Raw genomic sequence first — 21782 nt, forward strand, 5'->3', positions numbered from 1 at the left:
ACATAAAAATGTAGGACGCTTTCCTTTCAGTTAGGTTGGAACCATGTACCTGAGTTATGGCCAATGGAATATGGATAAAAGTGAGCTAAGCTGCTCCCAGGCTTGACACATGAAAATCTGTCAGATACTATCCACCATCTATTCCTCCATTCTGCCGGAAAATTTGAAAATCCAAGGTTGGAGTTAAAGATAATGGTACCACAAGATGGAATGAACTAGGGGCTCTGAATAACAGCTTGAGTAGAATCCCCTTCTCTTCCCTTACTCTCGACTACCCAGCACAGACTGGAATAAACAAATAAACTTTTGCTATGTTAAGCTATTGATATCTGGAGTTTGTTTTTTACATGGTTAGAATTTTCTATTAAACACACATACACAGGAAATTGAAATTGGGACTGCCTGAAACATTTGAGGCCCATAGTTATAGTATAAATTATATAAAAACTTGCTCCAAGAAATGGGTTGAAAAATCCATATTATCTTTGTCATCTGGGGAAAAAAAGAGACCAAGCCTATAGGAGGGGAATTTACTGAGAATGGATGGTGTATGATGATTTGGGAGTAAGTTTAAAATATTCCCACTTCTATCCTGAAGACCCAATCTAATCATGGAAAGAAAAATAAAATACAGAAAAATTCTAGACAGAGCTTTTGAAATTCATAGAATAATCTAGCATATATAATGAAGGTTTACAAGCCACTTAGAGTACTCAATACAAAGAAATTCTTTTGAATAAAAAAAAGAAGGCAGAAAGAGACATAGGACCTCATATAGGCCAAATCTATCATGTAGTTATTGTAGAAGTCAGAATGTCCCTAAAATGCTAGAACCTAGGAGTTCTAGGCGCCCAGGAGACTAGGGCAGAACTGGCCAAAAAGTAGTGTCATGAGTCCTAGAGAGATGCAGAAAGCCAGCACTTGGTAAGTTTGTGGAAATTCCTGGATCCTGAGGAATAGCTCATATTTAATTATGTCCAAGCCAATGATAGGCCATATGATAAACTGAAAGATGGGAGTAGAGAGGGTACAGGAGCTCAAGAACACTGAGGTACTCCTTGGAAGCTGCTGAAGGGGGTCAAGAATAAGGTTTTACATGAATACAAAGTTTTTTTTTGGCTTTTATTTTGTTTCATTTTAATTGGTTACCTCTTTTCTTTCACTGCTGCTCCTCCTATGAAACTAAACTTGACAGAGATTATATCTCTGTCACCTAGAATAACATTTGGCACGGGGAAGGTACCCAATAGTATTTATTCAATGAGTAATAAATATGTTTTGTTAATATGCCTTAGCCTCCCAGTCTGTATGCTGATATATGTATAATTGGGATTTTTTCTTGGGGCAGGAACAGTGATTCGATGTTAAGAAACAACAGAAAGAGAATATTGTGTTTCAAGATTAGAATCTGATGTCATAATCTATCCAAAACTATGATTATATTATTATAACTATGAAAAAATATTATACTGATCTAATTTCATCTTTGCTTTTTTTTTTACCATGGTATTTAGGTAAGAAACTAAATCAGGTAGCTTGTTTCAGAATTACATTGAGAATTTATTATTGTCCTACAAGTCTCTAAGTACATTATATTCTTACTTTAGCCTGACTTTTTGAAATGATTATTTATTTAAGCTTTCTCTTGTGTTCGTTTTTCACTAATTGTTTTTTGAAGGTCTTCACTACCAGAGAACTGGGGAGCTTGCTGTCCCTTGCCATCACCCCTCTACCATGTTTGTTCTCTTCCTTTCTTAAAATAACAAATTACAAAAAAGAAAAAAAAACAAACAAAAAAACCCACCCAAACCTGTATCTGAACTGCCTGAATGTTGGAGCATTTGATTCATCAGGTGTTGTGGATGTAGTGATATATCTGTCATTACCTTTCTCGTTATTAATGGGATTCTAATTAGACCAATCAGTTTTAATTAGTATGCTGTCATGTAGCAATCTAATAAAATACTGTGTCTAGGAAAATTGATCTGGCCTTGATGCTAATTACTCTCCTAGAGTCTAAGCTTTATAAAAATAGGAATTGATAGCTTCCAGGCAATTTACGTGCTGTCTCCCTTCCTTTGTCTTATCTTGCTTTCTTACACACAGAATCTTCTACTTAAGTTGTCTCCTTAATTCATACTGTGTTCCTAGTCTCAATTTATTTTAACCACACCTTTGTCTTTGGTGTAACCTAAAAAGAGTAGGGCTTTATCACTTGTCAGGAAAAAACATTTCTCAGTTAAATTTTTCCTCTAAGGAATGTACCAGATCATAGTCCCATAATCCTAGAGGCTGGCCCCAGAGAGGGTTAGACACAGGTCAGCTTCTACATAAATCAAAGACAGAGAGAGCAGGGGCTGTGGCTAGAATCAGAGATTTATGAAGACAGCAACATTAACATTACAAAAGAAATATCTTAACAATTTTCACATGGGACTTGTTTACCTTTTTTTTCAAAGACGCATGGCATATTTAAAGTTAAATAAATGAATATTTCCAAGAATCAGGTGATTGCTGTTTTCTTTACTGCTATTTAGATCTCTTTAAAACCAAGATACTTTGAGAAAACTGGTATTTTCTTTTAGTCATAAGGCTCTTAGAACACAAATCTTGAAGACCGATTTAGTGACTCAAATTTTTAGATTTATTTTTAGCTTGTTATCTGCATATCTAGGCTATTTAATGAAATTAGCTATTGGAGACAAAATTTAAACATATCTTTCCACTTAAAAATAAATTGAATTCTTTTTTCTTATTTCCTTTTGAGCTAAATTTATTTTAACAGGTAGGAATTAATTCAAAGCAAGAGATTTCTTGATCTTCATAGAAGTTCCTTTCCATTAATATTACCATAACCATTGCTTTGGACATTGATGATCTTCATTAATTGTATAAATTTGTTTTTGGACATGATCTTCAGAAAGTGAGTAGCTCTAAAAGTTTCTGAGACCCCTATAAAATATCCTATATGACTTTTGGGAACATATTAATGGTTTTATGTATATTCGTTTCTAGGACTCCATTAAATTTACCTTGGGGGCAAGATGAAAGGAAAATCAGATTGAAGTGATATTGACTCATTCATTCATTCTTTAGATCAGAGCTTCTCACAGTGTGATCTGGTACCACAACCAGTCCATGAACTGTTACCTGGCCAACAAGATAGGGGCTTATGCCAGAATGAAAATCCCCTGTCATCAACACATTGTTTAGGTCAGCTGGCATTTGTTTTTCATAAAGAGACTCTATCAGTGAAGAAAGCAGCAAACTGAATTACGTTCTGATACAACTTCCTTACTTCATTATGTGTTGTCACTTTGAGTAGGCCCAATATAGATAGTCTGGTCATACTGAAAACATAAAAGATGTTTTCCTTGATGATAATATTTACACAGATTAAAAGAGCAATATGAGGAAAGAGTACTGTTTATTCCATTCTAACCAGCAAAAAATACTGGATTGGTAAATTGAAAATGATGAAAAGTTTGAAAGAATATGACTTTTTCCTGAAAAAGTCTATAAAAAGTTATCAAGGATATTCTGACCATAGTTAAACATATAAATAAAAATTAAAGAATATTTTTTTAAAAAGCTGAGAAAGGAAGTGTTGAATCCAGAAGTCAAGGAATCTACAAGGGGGGCAGTTAAGAGTGATTCAAGGCACTCAAACATGAGTTGTCTACTCCAAACTCTTTGATAGTAAGGACCCTGTCTTGTCCACTGATGAACCTCTTGTTGCCTGGCCTGGCCTGCTGTGCTCATTTCTCCCCACCCTTCCATAGCAGTAGAAGCTTAAAAGTGACTACTTAGAATGCTTTTCCTATATCTCTTGGAGTCTTTTTCAGTTAAATACTAGTATGAGACCCACACCTAGAAAAGCATATCAGTGAGAAATGAGAGCTAACTAGTTGTTCTCCCTGTGGATCAGGGAAAGGAAACAATGTTGTAAATCCCTTGCCCAATTTGTCAAGGAAGTAAGAGTGTTTCTCATAGTCCAGATATTGGTCATTTAGGAAAACAAGCAACTTTTGAGTTGTATTAAGAAAACCAGAGCTGAGAATACTGTTGCACACTGTCAGTCAGAATTAGGGGACTGCCAAAGAAAGGTCCCCAGCGACAGAAGGAATTCTCCGCAAAGTCATGAAAGCAAACTCAGCTCTGAATGTCTAGAAAGTCTGGGGAGAATCAGGAATAGACAATAGTGGGCCAGAGAAAATTTGGTATCAGGCAAACATGACCTCCCCTGACCCTCAAATTTGTCTTCTCCCTCTCTTGTTCTCCAACTCCAGAGAAACTAAAAGGCAGCCTTGTGCTGTTATAATGATGGAGGAGGTTAGAAGTTAGAGGTGAGTGTTACAGCTCATCATATCCCTCGTCCCACTGTAGGCTTTCCAGGCCTGAAGACCAAGGGGAGGGAAGTGAGAATGTAAAACTCCATATGAATTTGAAGTATTAAATGATTGGACATTTTACTGACTAAAATGAGACTGCTTGGCTTGAAGTAACCAGAAAAATTTTATTATCTAAGACTGAAAAATGATATAAAATGTGCATCAAATTTCATCAGAATTGGAGAAATAACTAGTTCCACAGAACTGGTTTGAATGGGTAGTCGAGGAGGAAAATAAATGTGTGTTCAATTTTGCATCCTGTGACTCTTGCTTATTCAATTAGCATGGTTGTTCAGGAAGTTTACTTTCATTTTCAGAGAACAACTCATGCCGAGCTAATCCAAATTCCATTCATGTAAAAACCATATTAGATTCACTCCAAAGATGCTAAGGATATAGCAGTGAAAAGAGATAAAATAAAATGTCTTACTTTCATGAAGCTTACATTCTTGGGTGGCTGGGGGAGAAAATTTGTAAACAAAGAACTTTTTAAAAATTTCATATAGATAGTATGCCAAAGAATTTAAAACAAAATGATATGATGAAAAAATATGGAGATTAGAGAATCTACTTTATATTAAACTAAATTCTGAATGATAACAGAAAGGCAACTATGCATAGAGTTGAGGAAAGACAATTTTATAAAAAGGGACCAGCAACTGAAAAGTCTCCTAAATGAGAACAAGCACAGTGTTTTAGCATAACAGAATATATTTTCAGCACATTCTGAAAATAAGAATACTTAAAACAATACAGGGGTTGGATCATATATATTTTGATAGTCATTAGTGATGTTTGTGAAATACTTTGGTTTTTCCATTTCCGTACATTGCAGACACAAGGTAGAATTGCATTTTCTAGCTTTCTTGTGATTAAATGGGACCATGTCAGTATTGTTGTCCAATTCTGGACAACGAATTGTGAACTGGAGTGGCATTTTTATATTTTGGGTCCAGCATTTAATTGCCCATCAAAGTCTCTTCAAACCTCTTTCTTCACTCTTGTGTGGCAACTGGCAACATTCAAGAGAGTGGTTGTTCTATTAGCTTAGGGTCTGAGAGACTCTACTAAACAAAGTCCTCCTGTAACCCATAATGGATATATAGCATTAAGGAGGGAAAAAAAAAAAATCAAATCACTGAAACTTTTAAGTAGTTTTGCTTGTTTGTATATTATTGATTGGTTGTTCTTGAACCATAACTTCTTCTGGAAGTCATCAGGTCATAAAAAGATTGGCTTTTATCCTGAGATGAGACTCCATGCTGGGATTTTAAGGCAAAAAAAAAAAAAAAAAAAAAGACATTATTTGGTTTAAAATTGTGAAATATATTTTTGGTTTTGTGTGGAGGGTGCATTGTAAAGAAGCAGAAAAAGAAGTGGATAAAAAACTTACAAAAACAGTAGACTAATCAGTAATCCAAACAATAGATTACAAACTGCTTCCTGTAATCAAGATGGTAGCTGTAGAGAAAAATGGAGACGAGCTGGAGGTATTCATGGAATGTTTTAGAAATAATACCAACAGGGTTTACTAGTATTAAAAAAAAATGAAGAAAATTAATTCCAATGTTCACCTGAGATACTGGGTAAATAAATGGTGGAGTGCCCTAATAAGAAGGAGTAGGTGAGGAATAAATTGAGAGAGAGATTGAAAATTAGAGTTTACATTTAAGTTGAAATAATTTCATATCAAATGAAGATGTCAAGTAGAAAGTTTGTTTTGGAATATGGAATTTAGCAAAGAGATCATAATTGAGAGGTTAAATTGAAAATTACTAGCACATGGGCAGAATTTATAGCCCTGGGACTTCATAAGTCACTAAGGAGAGGTCATAGATAGTGGACCAGGACAGATTTTCAAGGAGAGAACATTCGACAGTGTTAAAAACAGATGAAAAATGAAACATAACAGATGGGATATAATCATAGTGTTTGAAAACATCCCTGAATCTATGATCTAAAAAATTGCTTTTCATCATTAGTGTAATTTTTTGTCATAATTATATAAGCCAGTATAACAGCTTTACCTTATTTTATACTTTTGTAGAAGGATAATGAAATAGATTGTTTTTGCCTATATATTTTTCAATTTTCCCAAAGGCCTCTCACTCTCTCTTAATTACTTGATAGTCTTTCACTTGAAAATTTCATTTTGTCAATCTTCTTATCAAAAATTAACCAATCATCATTTTTCAAATTATGCAAAATACAAATATATTGAGCAAGATTTGCAATTTTCCTACCAATTAGTTTGCTTTTTAAGCAAAACCAAACAATGATGAAAAATATTTTGATACTTTTCAGGTGATAGCAGACTAGTTCTGTTTCCATGAGTAATAGTATAACTTGAATAATAAGGATAAAACATTGTATATTTTCTCTTTACAGATTTTTTTTCCAGAAGATTATATTCAGATTTTGGATCTACCTTTTAAGGTAGATGTTATTGACAAGCTATAAGGATTCCAATTTGGATAAACAAAAGGTTGAAGAAATATATGTTATGATAAACAGTGAAAGTACTTATATTTAGCTATGAGCAAAGGGAGACTTGAAGAGGCCAAATATTTTTTTTAAATATCACAGGAAGCGAATTAGACTTGTTATCACATACTATTCCCTACCAGACAGAGATAAGATTATACAGAGCTACAGAATCTTTGAAGAAACAGGATATAGATCATGAAACAGTGTATTCATACGACAGGTTAGCCCTCAGCTTCCAGTCCAGGTTCTTCTAGTATGCTGTCCTATACGTCAGGTTCTAGAAAGCTAAAACCCACCTTTCTCAGACTTTCTTCTAGATGTTTCTAAATACAAATTAGATTCTATAAAATAATGTTGTTCATATAAAATTGTGCAGACAGAATAGAAGTAGATGCCATCTTTCTGGATTTTTTTGTTTATTCCATAAAACTGTGAGTGCCCAGAAACAGATGGGTCATCAGAGACAGCTAGACTCAGGATTTCAATGTCCAATCACAAGACTTGTAGTAGTTGAAGAGCAGTTACAGAGGCAGCAGGAATAGCTTTCTTACTCCTGTGTCACAATTGTGTTACTCATCAGTGCCATGCACCAATATTTTGAGGATTTATCTTCCAAACATGTGATAGGATTGCACTTAAACCTCTTGAAGTAGGTGGGGCCACATTACTTGCTTTGACCAAGAGAATGTAAAGAAAGTGGTATGTATCATTTCCAGGTAGAAGCATACGAGAGCTGATATGTAATTCTTTACCTTTTTCCTTTTCTTGGCCACAGCAAAGGTAGAAGTATGTGTTGAAAAGGAGTTGCAATTAAGCCATCACATGCATCACTGCCTTTGACAGTCTTCAGATATATAGTAAATCTTGTCTGAGCAAGAAATGTACTATCATTTTTGTTTGTTTGTTTACCATTGTTATTTTAAATCACCATGATTTGGGGATAATTTGTTACCATAGCATGAACTAGGCTAATGTCAATACTATAGATGCTGATTCCAGGTTGAGAATGTTGTGATAACAAAGCCTAAAATATGTATCAGTGGCTTGACAGAAGTGATGAGAAGACTGTTATTTGAGTTTGAAAATTGATAGTCCATAATATTCATTGACAAAATAATTTGTAAAATGGACTTTTAAGGAAACATGGGAAGATGATCTTGTACTTGAGGAATAAGATAGCAAAGTGAACATAAGTAGTGTGTATCAATTACTATTGACTGCGGTTGGAAGGTGTATGAAAGAAATGAGCTCAGAAAAGAAGTAGACCATTTAACAAACGAGGTAAAAAGGAATAGAAATAAACGAGAAACTTAGGGATTTCCAGGGTTGGAAAAGGCAGCTATTTCTCAGGCCTTCACTATTCACATACTTGTAAAACATATTAAAGAAAAAATAGAAGGCTTTGAATGACAGGAATCAAATTAAGGGTGTAACTATTACATCTGTTATTATAATCTCTGAACGGATTAAAGTATCTCAGATTTAAGATGCAATTAAGTGTGTGGCTGAGTAAACCTTTTAATTCGTTAAAGTGTCTCATGGAAATGAGATTAAGTTACATCTCAGTCACAGAGCTACCACAACCAAGGTATACAGAATCACAACTTGGTCAAAAAAGAGAGATGCTGGTGAGACAGAAACTAAATAAATACTACAAATTTGCAAATAATGTCCTGAGAGGAACAGTGGATTTGGTTATTAGAATGTGCTATTGATTGTAATTAAGTCAAAAGTCTACTAAATTTTTCAAGAGGTTCCTACCAAAGGAAACAAAGACCAAACTAAAAGTAATCTCTAACTGAAGACCTCAAGTGAACCTTTGGCTCACAAACTTGTACAAGCAGGAATTGGTCTGAGAAAGCTGCTCTGCAACAAAGAAAGTCATTTTCCCCAATGCCCAGGTGTTGCATAACCAAGGAGGAAAATGTCAAAAGAAGAATTTCTCAGGGACCACAGTCAGAGGAGATACTCTTCATGAGTAGGAAAAGGGCATAATGAAGGAATATTTCCACACCTAAGTTCATTGGGAATTTGGAATGCTACAGACCAGCGTCTTCTATGTATCCTCCATTCTTCTCCTCATAAAGTGGAAGTGCTCATTGCAGTAATTCTGTTCATGTCTATTAATTTGATGTTAAGGCATATAATCTGTCTTTAGTATGTAGATCTCTGGATTAAGAGCAAGCACATCTGGACCTCATATAGAGACAGTCATGAACACCAAGAAGTCTTGTCTTTGAGTCTCTTGCGACAGTTAGATGGAATTTTGGAGCATTAAAAGGACATACTATGGTAGTCACTAGTACTGCTCATCAATATTTCTCCTTCCAGATGCAAGGTATGGATAGATTTTCCTGACCACTAGAAGTCAGAGGTAGCCATGTGACTTGGCTGTGACTGATGAGAATCAAGCAAAAGTGACATATGTAACTTTTGGGGGAAAGTATTTAAGAACCATTGAACTGTTTTCTGTTTTTCCCCCTGCCATGGTACTCACACAAGCCCCATATTTACATAGAGACACAACCATGAGCCATCTCATAGAAAGCTGCTGCCCAAGAGAATCCCCATGACTTACGGTGGTCTTTATGTGAGCAAGAAATAAAGTTTTGTGTTTTTTTGTTTTAATGCAATGAGATTTTGAGGTTTCTTTTTTTTTAGTTTTAAATTTTTATTTTAAATAAACATTTAATTTTAAAATGGTTTTAGATTTCCAGAAAATTTTCAAAGGTAGTACAGAGACTTTCCATTTACCCTGTAGCTGGCTTCCCCCTATTATTAACAGCTTACATTGGTATGGCACATTTGCTACACTTAATGAGCCACTGTGGATACATTATTATTAACTAAAGCCCATATTATTCAAATTTCCTTAGATTTTACCAAATGTCTTCTTTTTTAAATTTTATTATGTTACGTTAATCACCATACATTACATCATTAGTTTTTTTTTTTAATTTTTTTTATTGTTATGTTAATCACCATATATTACATCATTAGTTTTTGATGCAGTGTTCCATGATTCATTGTTTGTGTATAACACCCAGTGCTCCATGCAGTATGTGCCCTCTTTAATACCCATCACCAGGCTAACCCATCCCCCCACCCCCTCCCCTCTAGAACCCTCAGTTTGTTTCTCAGAGTCCATAGTCTCTCATGGTTCGTCTCCCCCTCCGACTCCTCCCCCTTCATTTTTCCCTTCCCATTATCTTCTTCTTCTTTTTTTTTTTTAACATATAATGTATTATTTGTTTCAGAGGTACAGATCTGTGATTCATCAGTCTTACACAATTCACAGCGCTCACCATAGCACATACCCTCCCCAATGTCCATCACCCAGCCACTCCATCCCTTCCACCCCCCACCACTCCAGCAACCCTCAGTTTGTTTCCTGAGATTAAGAATTCTTTTTTCTTACAACATGACCTAGCCAAAACAGAGTAGTACAACACATATGGGTTTTGGTTCTAAAACCAAGTTCTGGTACTGGCTACTCAATTTCCCATCAATCTGACTAGGACAGAAATTGTAGCTCCTTTGGAAAGCTTGGGCTAGCCTAAAATTCTGTGCTCTAGCTCTTCCAGTAATTTTTTACATACCTAACACTCTCTTAAATCTCTTTCTTTGAAAAATAAAGTGTGTTCTGTTTCCTAAAACTGAACCCTGACTAGAATTCCTATCAAGGCAGAATCCTACTAGTCAAGAACTAGGATAAAGGGTCCATAATTGGTAGATACTCTGGTAGATAAGTTGGCAGTAGAAGTAAAAAAGTAACAACTCTTGAAATCCAATTATGAATACCATAAAAATGAATAGGTGGCCTGAATTATGGAATTGAAATCTGAGACTCCTTTAAAACCAATTTCCAAAATGATTTGTTTAGTAACCTGAAATGATTCCAGTATAAGCCTGTGTGGGTGTGGTCGATAAATTCAAGGTAACTACGATGATGGCAGATGTAATTCTAGATGGTCCAATGGTGTAGGGGGAGGGTGGGGTGGGATTAAACTGCTCTGTGTAGTATGTGACACAACTTTCTAAAACTAAACTATTCAACATTCCTAACTTTGCTGTGAGGCAATGCATTTCTCATTCACAGGAAATGTCTAAGCATGTTATGCATGATATTGGCAAAAGATACAGCCAAGAGACTCCCCATATCAGGGAGGAGTCACACTTCTGGTTAGAAATGGAAAAAGAACAAAATGCTTAGTGGAAAGTTCCACTTAAATCTATTAAATATGTAATAAGTTAACAAGCTTAATATGTATATATGTTTATATGCATATATTTCCACACACATACACGTCATCTTATGCTCTGGAAATCTATAGGATTATTAGGTTGATGGTATGAAATCTTAGGTAGCTCGAGAAATCCTTGTCTTGGATGAGTTCACTGCCAGAGGGTAGGATCCTGGAGAATGAACTGCATAATGCTACCAGGCACTTTGGTCTTAAGATTGTATGAACCAGGGAAATAGACTGCAAAAGAAAATATAATTCTTTTCAGTAATGAAAGTATGTTAGCTCAAATGAAGCTACAGAGAATTATATAATGTATGGGTAAATGTGTCTTTCAGGAGATGTAGCTGCTAAGAATACAGGAAAAGTGCAATGTTCCTCTGGTTAGAACTCTCGTTTGCTTTGCTTTTGCAGGTGAAACTAATTTGATGCTCTCATTAAAGCATAAAGATATTCTTATTCTATGATAAAAATTTATACCTGAAAATACTGGTTATGAGAAAGCATTTCAATTAGATGATGTTGGGTTAAAAAAAATTAGGAGGTTAGAGAATAGTTTCTACTAAAACAGTTACTAGAAAAATAAACAACACTGAAACCTAAGAGATTTGTAACATATTAGGAAGAAAATAACAAACGTGTGCTACTAGCAACAGGATTGCCACCTAGCCAGTTTGAGAGCCCAGCCTATGAAATGTGTAACTCTCCCTTAGGTATTGTAAACTGACCACATAACAACACGGAAAGTTCCACTTGCGAGAAAAATGAGATAATGCATGCAGGCCAATTGCTGAGAAGAGAAACTGTAAAATAAAGTAAAATGTGTTATTTGAGATTCATATTATGATACTTGACAGTTGCTTTATTTTGAGGTCCCACATTTTATGTTTGTTTTCAAAAGCCTTATATTGGGAATCAGGCTTGTGCATGACTGGCTGTAGTAGTGAATATTTTTAAAAAGCTCTTTTGAGTAGCCAGTAACCTACTCTCCCCTTCTTTAAACAAATTAATATATATATATATATTAAGAAAATTTATATATTTGGAGAGAGAGAGACAGACAGACAGACAGAAACAGAGACAGGGAAGAGTTGATCCTGCAGCTCCAATGCAAAGGCAGTCCAGTCAGGAGGCAGAATTCCCTTTTCTAGGGAGCTTCATCTTTTTTCTCTTAAAATCTTCAATTAATTGGATAAGGCATACCCACATGATGGAGGGTAATCTGCTTTACTCAAAGTCCACTGAGTTAAATGTTACTCTCATCTAAAATATACCTTCGCAGAAACATCAAGACTGGTTTTTGACCAGATATGTAGGTACCATGGCCTAGCTGAGTTGGCACATAAAATTCACCATCAAAATTTATAAAGAAGTCTAGGACTCTCCAAATCCTTTTTCTTACCTTTCACCTCTAGTCTGCTTCCAGATCTATGATTAACTCTTGAGATTAAACATCTCATAACAGCTTAACATTTCACTCTACTCTTAGGGGGTTTGTATTTTAATGAGAAAAGTTTTTAACCTAAAATGACTAAACTCTTCACATATACTTTCAATTTTACTTGATCAGCAGAAAAATGATTATTTTGAGTAATAACCTTTCTTTTGGTCCATAAATCTAAGACATAATCAGTTTTCTGTTTTATGTGGACACACTGTTTGTCCTGGTTATAAGCACCCAGACATTCCTGCTCCCAAATGCCAATTAATTCAATTCGGTAACATTGATTAAGTGCCTGCTTTGTGCTAGGACTGTGCTAGAAATCTGAAGGCAAAAGCAGATAATCTCATAAAAGAACTCATAGTCTGGCAAGGAAGATATATATACAAATAAATAAAACACAGTTTGACAAGTGCTACACTAATTGTATAAACTATGACAGGAGCAGAAGGGAGTTAGTAATGGTTTCAATCTTGGGTTGTCAAAGAAGTTTTCAAAAATGTAAGATGGCAATTAGCTTTGTGTTGAAAAATGACTGGATGGATCACAGACAGGGAGGCAGGGAGTGGAGTTTAGCACACAAAGTAGGGGGATGTCTGTGAGAAGACAGGAGCTGCTCAGAACACAGCCTCTCTGAGAAGATTAGTGGGGACCAAACAGAGAAGATGGGGTTGAGCTAGATATGGAATGCAGTAATAGGAAGGTTGGAGTCGGAGGTTGGGAATGCAAATCCATTGAAAATATTTAAGGTGAAAAGCAACAGGATCAGATCATTGTTTTAGAAATTTAATTCTGATGGATAAGTGGAAGATGAATTAGAGTCTAAGAGAGGACCTGAGTCAGATAAACCAATTAGGAAACAGTTGCAGTTGTTCCAACAAGAGACAATCTAGAATATAGTGGTAGAAATGGAGAAGGGAAGATGAATTTGGAAATATATATTCAGAGAGACATTGATGGAAGGTTTGAATGGATGTAGAGAGATAATAATTCAAAGATTAGGGGCGCCTGGGTGGCTCAGTCGTTAAGCGGCTGCCTTCGGCTCAGGTCAAGATCCCAGGGTCCTGGGATCGAGCCCCTCCTCGGGCTCCCCGCTCTACGAGGAAGCCTGCTTCTCCCTCTCCCACTCCCCCTGCTTGTGTTCCCTCTCTCGCTGTCTCTCTGTCAAATGAATAAATAAAATCTTAAAAAAAAAAGAATTCAAAGATTATTCCTGGGTTTATCATAACTTCAAATGTTACAATTCTAAGTATTTGAATAAGAGTTTTTCTAAAAGTTATTGGCTACTTTCCTATCTTTTCAAAGAGGCTATTGAACGTAATTTTGCTTTAGAATAGAGTCACCAATATGAACATTTTCTATTTTACTTTACTGTAGTTTATAGTACAGCTTTATTTACATTTGTGAGACTTTCTTTTCTTTTTTTCTTTTTCTGTTTTTAGACAACTCTCCTTGGGCCATTGTAAGAGGTCTATTTATTAGAGATTTTCTGTAATTTCTAGTTTATTGATTCTAACAGAGGGTGGACAGGGAAATCAGAACAAAATCATAAAGGAACTATACTAGTGAGCAGAAAATTTATGTACAAGAGTCATGGAGTGTTCCCTCTGGGGTAAAGAGAAAACTTTTGTCCTGAGGCTTTGTAACAGGTTTCTGTGTGTGTGTGTGTGTGTGTGTACACAGAGATTTTATTTACTAACTTTTTAATTCAAGACAGTATATTGAAGAGTTTAGATTTACTGTAGTCTAACTTCCAATGGGGAAGATTTTATTATTAATATGTAGGTTTCTTGTGTTGTATATAAGTGAAAAAAATTATTAAATTAGTTCATTGTCTGTAACTCCATTGTTAACAGTAGAAATGCAGTGTGTTATAAATATATTGCTACGGGTCAGATATGGACAAAACTATGGTTCACAAGCCAAGTCTGGTCTGCCACCTGTTTTTTTTGTTTGTTTGTTTGTTTGTTTTTCTTTTTCTTTTTTTATATACCTTAAGAGATAAGCACAGCTTTTATGTTTTAAAAGAGATATTTTTTTAAATAAATATAAGAGACCATATAAGACCCATAAACCCTAAAATATTTAATATATGGATTTTTGCAGAAAACAATATACAGACCCTAGTTATGAATAAAAGCTTACTTCTCATATGTGCATTTTGTTGTCACTTCTGTTTTATTTATTCACCAAATGATAAACTTATTGAAGACAGGAACAAAGCCATAGATCTGTGTCTCTCTCTGAGCATTTGGCACAGTATATCACAATAGCTCATATCTGTGATTCTGTGATTAAAAAGTTTGTATACACAAAGCTTCCTAACATTTCTAGGCTCCAAATAAAAGGAAGAGAGAGAATGATAAATTCTGTAGAAAAAAAAAAAAGCAAAAGAAATTCATATAAGAATCCCGGTTTGATTTGTCAAGGATCCTCCAAGGTCATTTCTCATTAATTCTTTTATCTTTGTACAAATATAAATTAGATTTTTATAAAACACTACCTTGGAAATATTCAGAAAGTTAACAAAGTGTACAACCATCTAAGTTTTAAATATTATATATGGCTAACTAATGCCATTTTAAATAAGGAATGAATTTATGATAAGCAAAATGGAAGCTTTATTGGTCTTCTAAAGAAGAGGCTCTATGAAAATGCGACCTAGCCAATAAAATCTGCTTTCTAAAAGGATATATTACTCCTTTGACTATATCAGCTTACCTCATCTGCTTTGAAACTGAATAGTTTCTATAATACCCCTTTGAAATAATTAATAATTATTTAAAATCTATTTTCTGTAATATATTTATTTAATAAAGAAAATAAGTCAGTAAAAGAGCATGTAGGCAACATGTTAGTACTTCAGTACTGTCTGTCCTGATACTGCTGCCTTAGTGTGAATATCTCTTCTTTCTTGGGCTGTGTCTGCAAAAGGTAAACCTATTGTTTTTCAGTTTCCTCATCTGTAAAATGGGTATGATACTAGATTCTTCTTTATAGAGTTTATATGAAGATTAAAAATAAGGCAGTATACGGGTGCCTGGGTGGCTAAGTTGGTTAAGCCTCACCTTCAGCTCAGGTCATGATCCCAGGGTCTTGGGATGGAGCCCCACATTGGGCTCCCTGCTCAGCAGGGAGTCTGCTTGTCCCTCTCCTTCTACCCCTCCCCCCTGCTCATGCTCTCTCTCTCTCTCAAATAAATAAGTAAAATATTTAAAAATAATAAGGCAATATATGTAGATGTCATAGTGCTGAAAACATAACTAGTAACTTTAACTGTAATTTTCTTTTCACTATCTCTGTGCTAAGCAACGTTTGGCTTCATTCATTGCAGGGATGGAATGCATAGGATGTCTTGTTCAAAAGAGCTTTAATTTTTAGTCTCAAATCTCCATAATTTCTGGGAATCCCTTTCAGGAATGGACTTAAGGGGAAAAAATATTATTCTGCCTTTCTGAAGCTATTTCATTTAATTAACAGGATGTAAATTAGCACCTACAGCACTTCTATATTTTGTAGACTACACTATATTTTTAAAGTGATAAAGATAACATAACTATCATGGTTCTATATTTAATAGAGTGAAACAGATAATTTGAATTTCTGATGATCATGAAAGGCTTCCTCTTCTGGTCTCATGAACAGAGCACAATGTAAAAGTAGTGATTTTTTTATAGAGTCATTAAAGTCACGGTCTCACATAACCATCATATTCAAAAATCAGGGGGTAAAGGAGTATTTTAAACAATTGTGACAAAAAAATATTATGAAAATTAAAAAAGATCCCACAACCTCAACAATAATTAGATGATGTATTCCACTATAGACAGTAAAATTGAGAAAGAAGATTATACATAATGTAGCTGACATATTAACAATATTTTGCTTCAGGTTGTATATGATATTCAATATTGAAAAATATGCTTTTCCATAGATGTCAGATTCTAAAAAAGCTAAAAACAATTCTTAATAACTTAAATATACCAAATAAAAATGTACACTAGTGTATAAAAAGCACATACTGATTTAGGTTATGATTCAAAATAAACTCATATTTGGTCATCTAGCTAGAACTTGATGTTATATTATCATTAGTATCCTTAAACATTTGGATAAAATCTGTAGAAGTTGGTTCTTAAATGTAAGCATCATCTATGTAATAAAGCACATGCTGTTTAAGATTCTTCACTTTCTATTTTAAGAGACACGCTGATTTACAAAGCAGGGATGGAGGACCCAGCACTGAAAGGGCAGTGCCAGTCTGAAAATGTTAGAATAGTATGATTTCAACTATACAACATTCTGGAAAAGGAAAACCCATAGAGAGTAAAATAATCAGTGGTTTCCAGGGAGGGAAGAATAGATAGAACATGGGATTTTTGGGGTAGTGAAGCTATTCCATATGAAACTGTAATGGTGGATACATGATATTTATGCATTTTTCAAAACCCATAGAACTGAACCCTAATATGACTATGGGCTTCAATTAATAATAATGTATCAATATTGATTCATCAGTTGTAAGAAATGTACCATGTTAATGCAAGATGTTTAATGTGAGAGGAAAATGGGTGTAGCAATGGAGAGGAAAGGGAGTATATGGAATTCTTTCTTCTTATTTTTTCTGTAAACCTAAAAATGCTCTGAAAAACAAAATCTGTTCATTGATTTTTTAAAAGTAGCATACATGAAGCATTTTGTCAAAGTAGGTGGAAACTAATCAAATGATCTTCAAGAAATAAATACCACAGCCATCCAGAATCAAAGAATTGTAGAACTTAAAGATAACCAAGGAAAAATATCTCTCTCATTAAAGATTTCTAAGGAGAGAAATTCTACCACTTTCTTTTTTATTCTAGGATTTATTTACTTTATGAGCCGCCAAACTACCCTGTTTATTAATACTTCTGTCTTCTCTGAAGTGAAGAATGATTTGATCAGTAGCCTTCTTACATAACCATTCTCTGCTAGAGTTTACTCAAGTAAATTACTACTTTGCTTTTTTTCTGTTCTGATTCTGATGAAATAAGCCCAACACCTTTAGTCCCTTGTCATAAATGCAAACTTCAATGAATCAATAGGCAGCTGATGGACAAAAATAATTCATCCATAGGAAGCCTATCATTTAAAATTTATATTTCTAATGTGGAAATTATCAAATTCTAGAAAGCAAAAAACTTTTTATTATGGAACATATATGTGTAAAGGAAAGTTACTTTTTATATTGCCCCTTACAGCTTTGTTTTCATACTGGATTATGTTCATTTTTTAATGTAAAGAGGACAAAATTCTTGACTATCCAGGAAATAATTTGACTAAGCTTTTGTTCAAAACCTGATTTAATTCACTCCTTTGATAATGTCAACATCCACAACTCTATTTTTTTCAAATAAAATGTCTTTATACGAATAATCAAATGTCAAATACCCATTTTCAAGAAAAGGTAAAACCACAAAGAATAGTTACATGTAGAAGTTGACAGTTGCCCAAGGGAAGATGTAATAGAGAATCCATGTTGTGTATAGCTTATTTCTGGAATAAGTCTGCAGATGAATTAAAATGTTAATGTTTGAACCTTTTGAAGTGCCAATTGTCCATGAAATGATACATATCACTGAAGACATGGTAATAAAATGCCCAACAGAATTATAAAGGGCATAATTTCTGTGAACATGTGCTCTTTCTGAGTATAATAAATTATACTCTCATCATAGCTATGGGAGGACAAAGAGATTATATTTTCACTTTATATGAAGAATAAGCACTTGGTCCCAGCATATTTCAAATCAATTTTGTATTGTCTAATAAAGGGCTCTTTTATTATCTTAGAAAATAATTTTTGTATTAATTTGTTTTTCAATTATTTGGAAATTATAAATTTCTGCTCAAAATGATTCATGGAATAGAATTAAAATCAGAATATATTTCTTTTTCTGTCTTTGCCATGCTTTAAATTTATACCTCTCTCAATTTGTAAGTGTTAATCATGAGCACTATTTTTCTCTTGGGTACTCAAAGATAGCTGTTGATACAAAGCTATGAGATTATGACTCTTTTACCCAGCAAGTTGAAAACTAATAGCTTCATTATTCAGTCATAAATTTTTCTTTTGTTATTTTTTATCCTCTTTTGACAATATGATAATACATCATGAGGCTTACCAAAATATTTTACTTTATCATCTCTCTTTGTCTCTTTCTCTCTTTCTATAAACACACACAAATATATACACATACATATATATATGTACATATATATACATATACACATACACATACACATATATACCTATTCTATACTAAAATCTAGGTTTGGCCCCCATAATTAGACAATTGCATGTCACAGTTGCCAATCCCATATCATGGCTTTCTACTAATCTAGTTGCAATATGATGACATTAGTATAATCCTCTGAAAGATGTCTCCTTAATTACATAGAGAAAGTATGGAGATTAACTAGTTGAGGCAGGGTGGGTCTTCTGGAAAGTAGATGCTAAGATGAAGTTATGTGTGAAAGATTTATTTCTCATAGGTGAGAAATACCTGTGGAAAGAAAGAGAAGGAGGAAGGTTTAGGTATGGGTAGTTGTCACTGACCCTACAAAATCTTTGCTAAACCAATGTGGAGCAACAGAGCAAAGATTACGCATTGAAGGAGTCCTATGTGGAGAAAGAATGGCTACACTATTGCCCAAGACCTTGCACAGTCACTGAAGGCCACTGTGAAACATAAAGGACTCTGCCTTAAAATCTGAGGTGAATCTTGTATGAGCAAACAGCTAGGGACTGTCAGTTAGTCACACTCATCACAAGTGGGCAGCAATTTCTCTATTGTAGGTGAATCTGCATGTCTCATGTCCATGTCTGCACAGTCCACATTTTGAACCACGTAGCTTCACTTTACCACACATGTTCAGGGAACCGCTCCTTTAAACATTGGTGGGGCCTCTTTCTGAGGAGAAACCTGGAAGAGGGAGGAGATCAGAGACCTCTCTACAGTTGGTCTTGAGGCTACTATTGGTACTCACCATTAACCACAATAAATTTCCTTCACCCTGAGGTGTCACCTCTATTGATCTTGGTGGATTACCTCATAGTATGACCCAAATTCTCATTTCTTAAGATTCTGAGCTCTTGGTAGCCATATATTTTTAAGGCCAGCATTGCTGTAGTTGTTCATTCACAATTATAATTGCTTACCCAATTCATTCAGGTATTGACTCTGAGATGTTACTTTGGCTACACCTATACCAGGCAATTCTGATGTTCTAACAGGTGCCATCTTGTTGAAGGTGAATTTAGACTGTGGATTCCATATTCATGGAGCTCCTTCCACATGTCTTTCATTATAAAGTAGGTTCTCTGGTTATTTATAGTCAAACATTTCATCTCTACCAGAGTCTAGCAGTATGCCAAGTAACTCTTTTTTTAAAACATGTGTAATTCTCTACCAGAGATGACATGGCCTTACTCCAGAAACTGAGGGTCCTGTGATTTTTCCATTGATGCTCACCGTAAGGTCTACATTGCATTTTCCTCCACCACTGTGATCTCCAACAGTATGGTATACTGGATTGTCTGAGTGTCAGACTATTTGCACTGCAGCATGGATCTGGTGCCAAGACCTTTCTTGCTCCAGGTCTCATTCAAACTTATAGCATCCTATATGATCCTGTGTCTGGGTCAGAAGAGCATTCCTAGGTGTGGAGTATGTTATCTGTAGAATTTAAGAGACTTACCTAGCATTGAGTGTTGTTTTTAGTCGGTAAGGGATGTAAGATGCAGTAATTTGTCTTTTGCCTTGAAGGAGAAGTATTGGCATACCCCTGGCCATTGGACCTCTAATTTTTTTTTTTTTTGGCTGAAGTATCAGATTTCTAATTCTTCTTGGGGTTTACCTCCCACCCTTTGAAGCACATGTAATTTGACAAGATCACATAGCTACCTCTTGCTCACCCTGCCTAATCAGCATGATGTCATCATTGTAATGAATCAGCATGATATTCTATGAAATGTTCAGATAATCTACATTTTTGTATGATGTATTAAGATAGAGAATAGAATGGTTAGCCATGGGACAAAACTAAGTTAATATTGTGGTGCATTCTATGTGAATGTGAATGGCCTCTGATTTTCTTTCCTGATTGGGATAGACTAGAAAGCCCCAAATCCCTGACTGCATCTTATGTACTTGAGGCTATATTAGTATGCCCTGGTAACAATACTTTTATCAGATGTGGCAGTTGTGATTGGTCCTACTATTTAATAGAACTTTTGGTAGTCTAAACTGATTCTCCAAGATCTATTCAATTTTGGCAGGGGCCAGACTAGTAAGTTAAATAGAAATATGATAAAAATCAATTCCTTTGTATTCTTGGATCTTGAGTGGCATTTATCTTTATTTTTCCTCCCACTCCCAAAAGGCAGTGCTATTCTCTCCTGACTGGAGGGGCATGCGGTTTCAGAGGCTTCCACTTGGCCTCCACTGCTATGATAGTTCTTATCCCATTGCCCAAAGATCCAATGTGGGCATCACTAAATCTGCCAACTGTGTTAATCTTAAAAAAATCCATTTGGGAACCCTCTAGATGACCAATACTTGGATTTACAGACCTACATGACCTATTGGAAGCTAGAATTGGGCCAAGACCTAATTTGTTATTTGACACTCATAAACTCTCACTCAAAGAGGGACCTATGATAATGCTTGAAGTCCGCAGGTATCAATGTCAACTGAACCCTGTATCTGATGATCCTTGCAATGTCTGTATATTCCTCTGAACCTAGTGTAGAGTCATTCAAGTAAGTCCCCATGGTTCCCTTTGAGGGAGGACTAGGGGAATTACTATATTGGCTATGATATTTCAGTCTTTCCTCTGAGGATCAGGTCATCTGTTCAGGAAGTAGGTTCTGGCTGAGATTTGAAATCTGTTTAGATTTGGAAACTGGGCAAGGTGTTATAATTTTTATTGGAGCGACTGCTTTCAACTTTGTGTTCATCACCTACACACACACACACACACACACACACACTGTACACACACACACACACACACACACATACAGTGGTACCTTTGTTAGCTGTCATTTATTTGACCCCTGTGGTCTTTGAAACATCATTCATGACTCTATGTGTCAAGGGCCCTTAGCCGAGGGGACCACTCCAAATTTGTCATTACAGTGAGACAACCCCCTGGTTTTTGGTGGTTAAACACTGCCAC

The 21782-nt window shown here is 35.1% G+C and overlaps 1 long non-coding RNA gene across 2 annotated transcripts in view; it reads left to right on the plus strand.

The window, feature by feature from the left end:
• The first annotated feature begins 860 nt into the window (after positions 1–860).
• The window catches only part of LOC141373890 (uncharacterized), a 124573-nt gene continuing 103651 nt past the window's right edge, over positions 861–21782 (plus strand). The window contains exons 1-3 of one of the 2 annotated variants that reach the window (XR_012380293.1): positions 861–924; positions 2768–2923; positions 3097–3406. This is a non-coding gene — a long non-coding RNA (uncharacterized lncRNA). Of the gene's footprint in view, positions 925–2767; positions 2924–3096; positions 3407–21782 lie in introns of those variants that run through there. The other variant, XR_012380304.1, reaches the window with a different exon arrangement.

This window comes from Callorhinus ursinus, unplaced genomic scaffold (genome assembly GCF_003265705.2).
Source record: "Callorhinus ursinus isolate GAN/ISIS: 27379988/994484 unplaced genomic scaffold, GSC_fseal_2.0 scaffold1, whole genome shotgun sequence".
In the NCBI taxonomy this organism is placed as follows: Eukaryota; Metazoa; Chordata; class Mammalia; order Carnivora; family Otariidae; genus Callorhinus; species Callorhinus ursinus.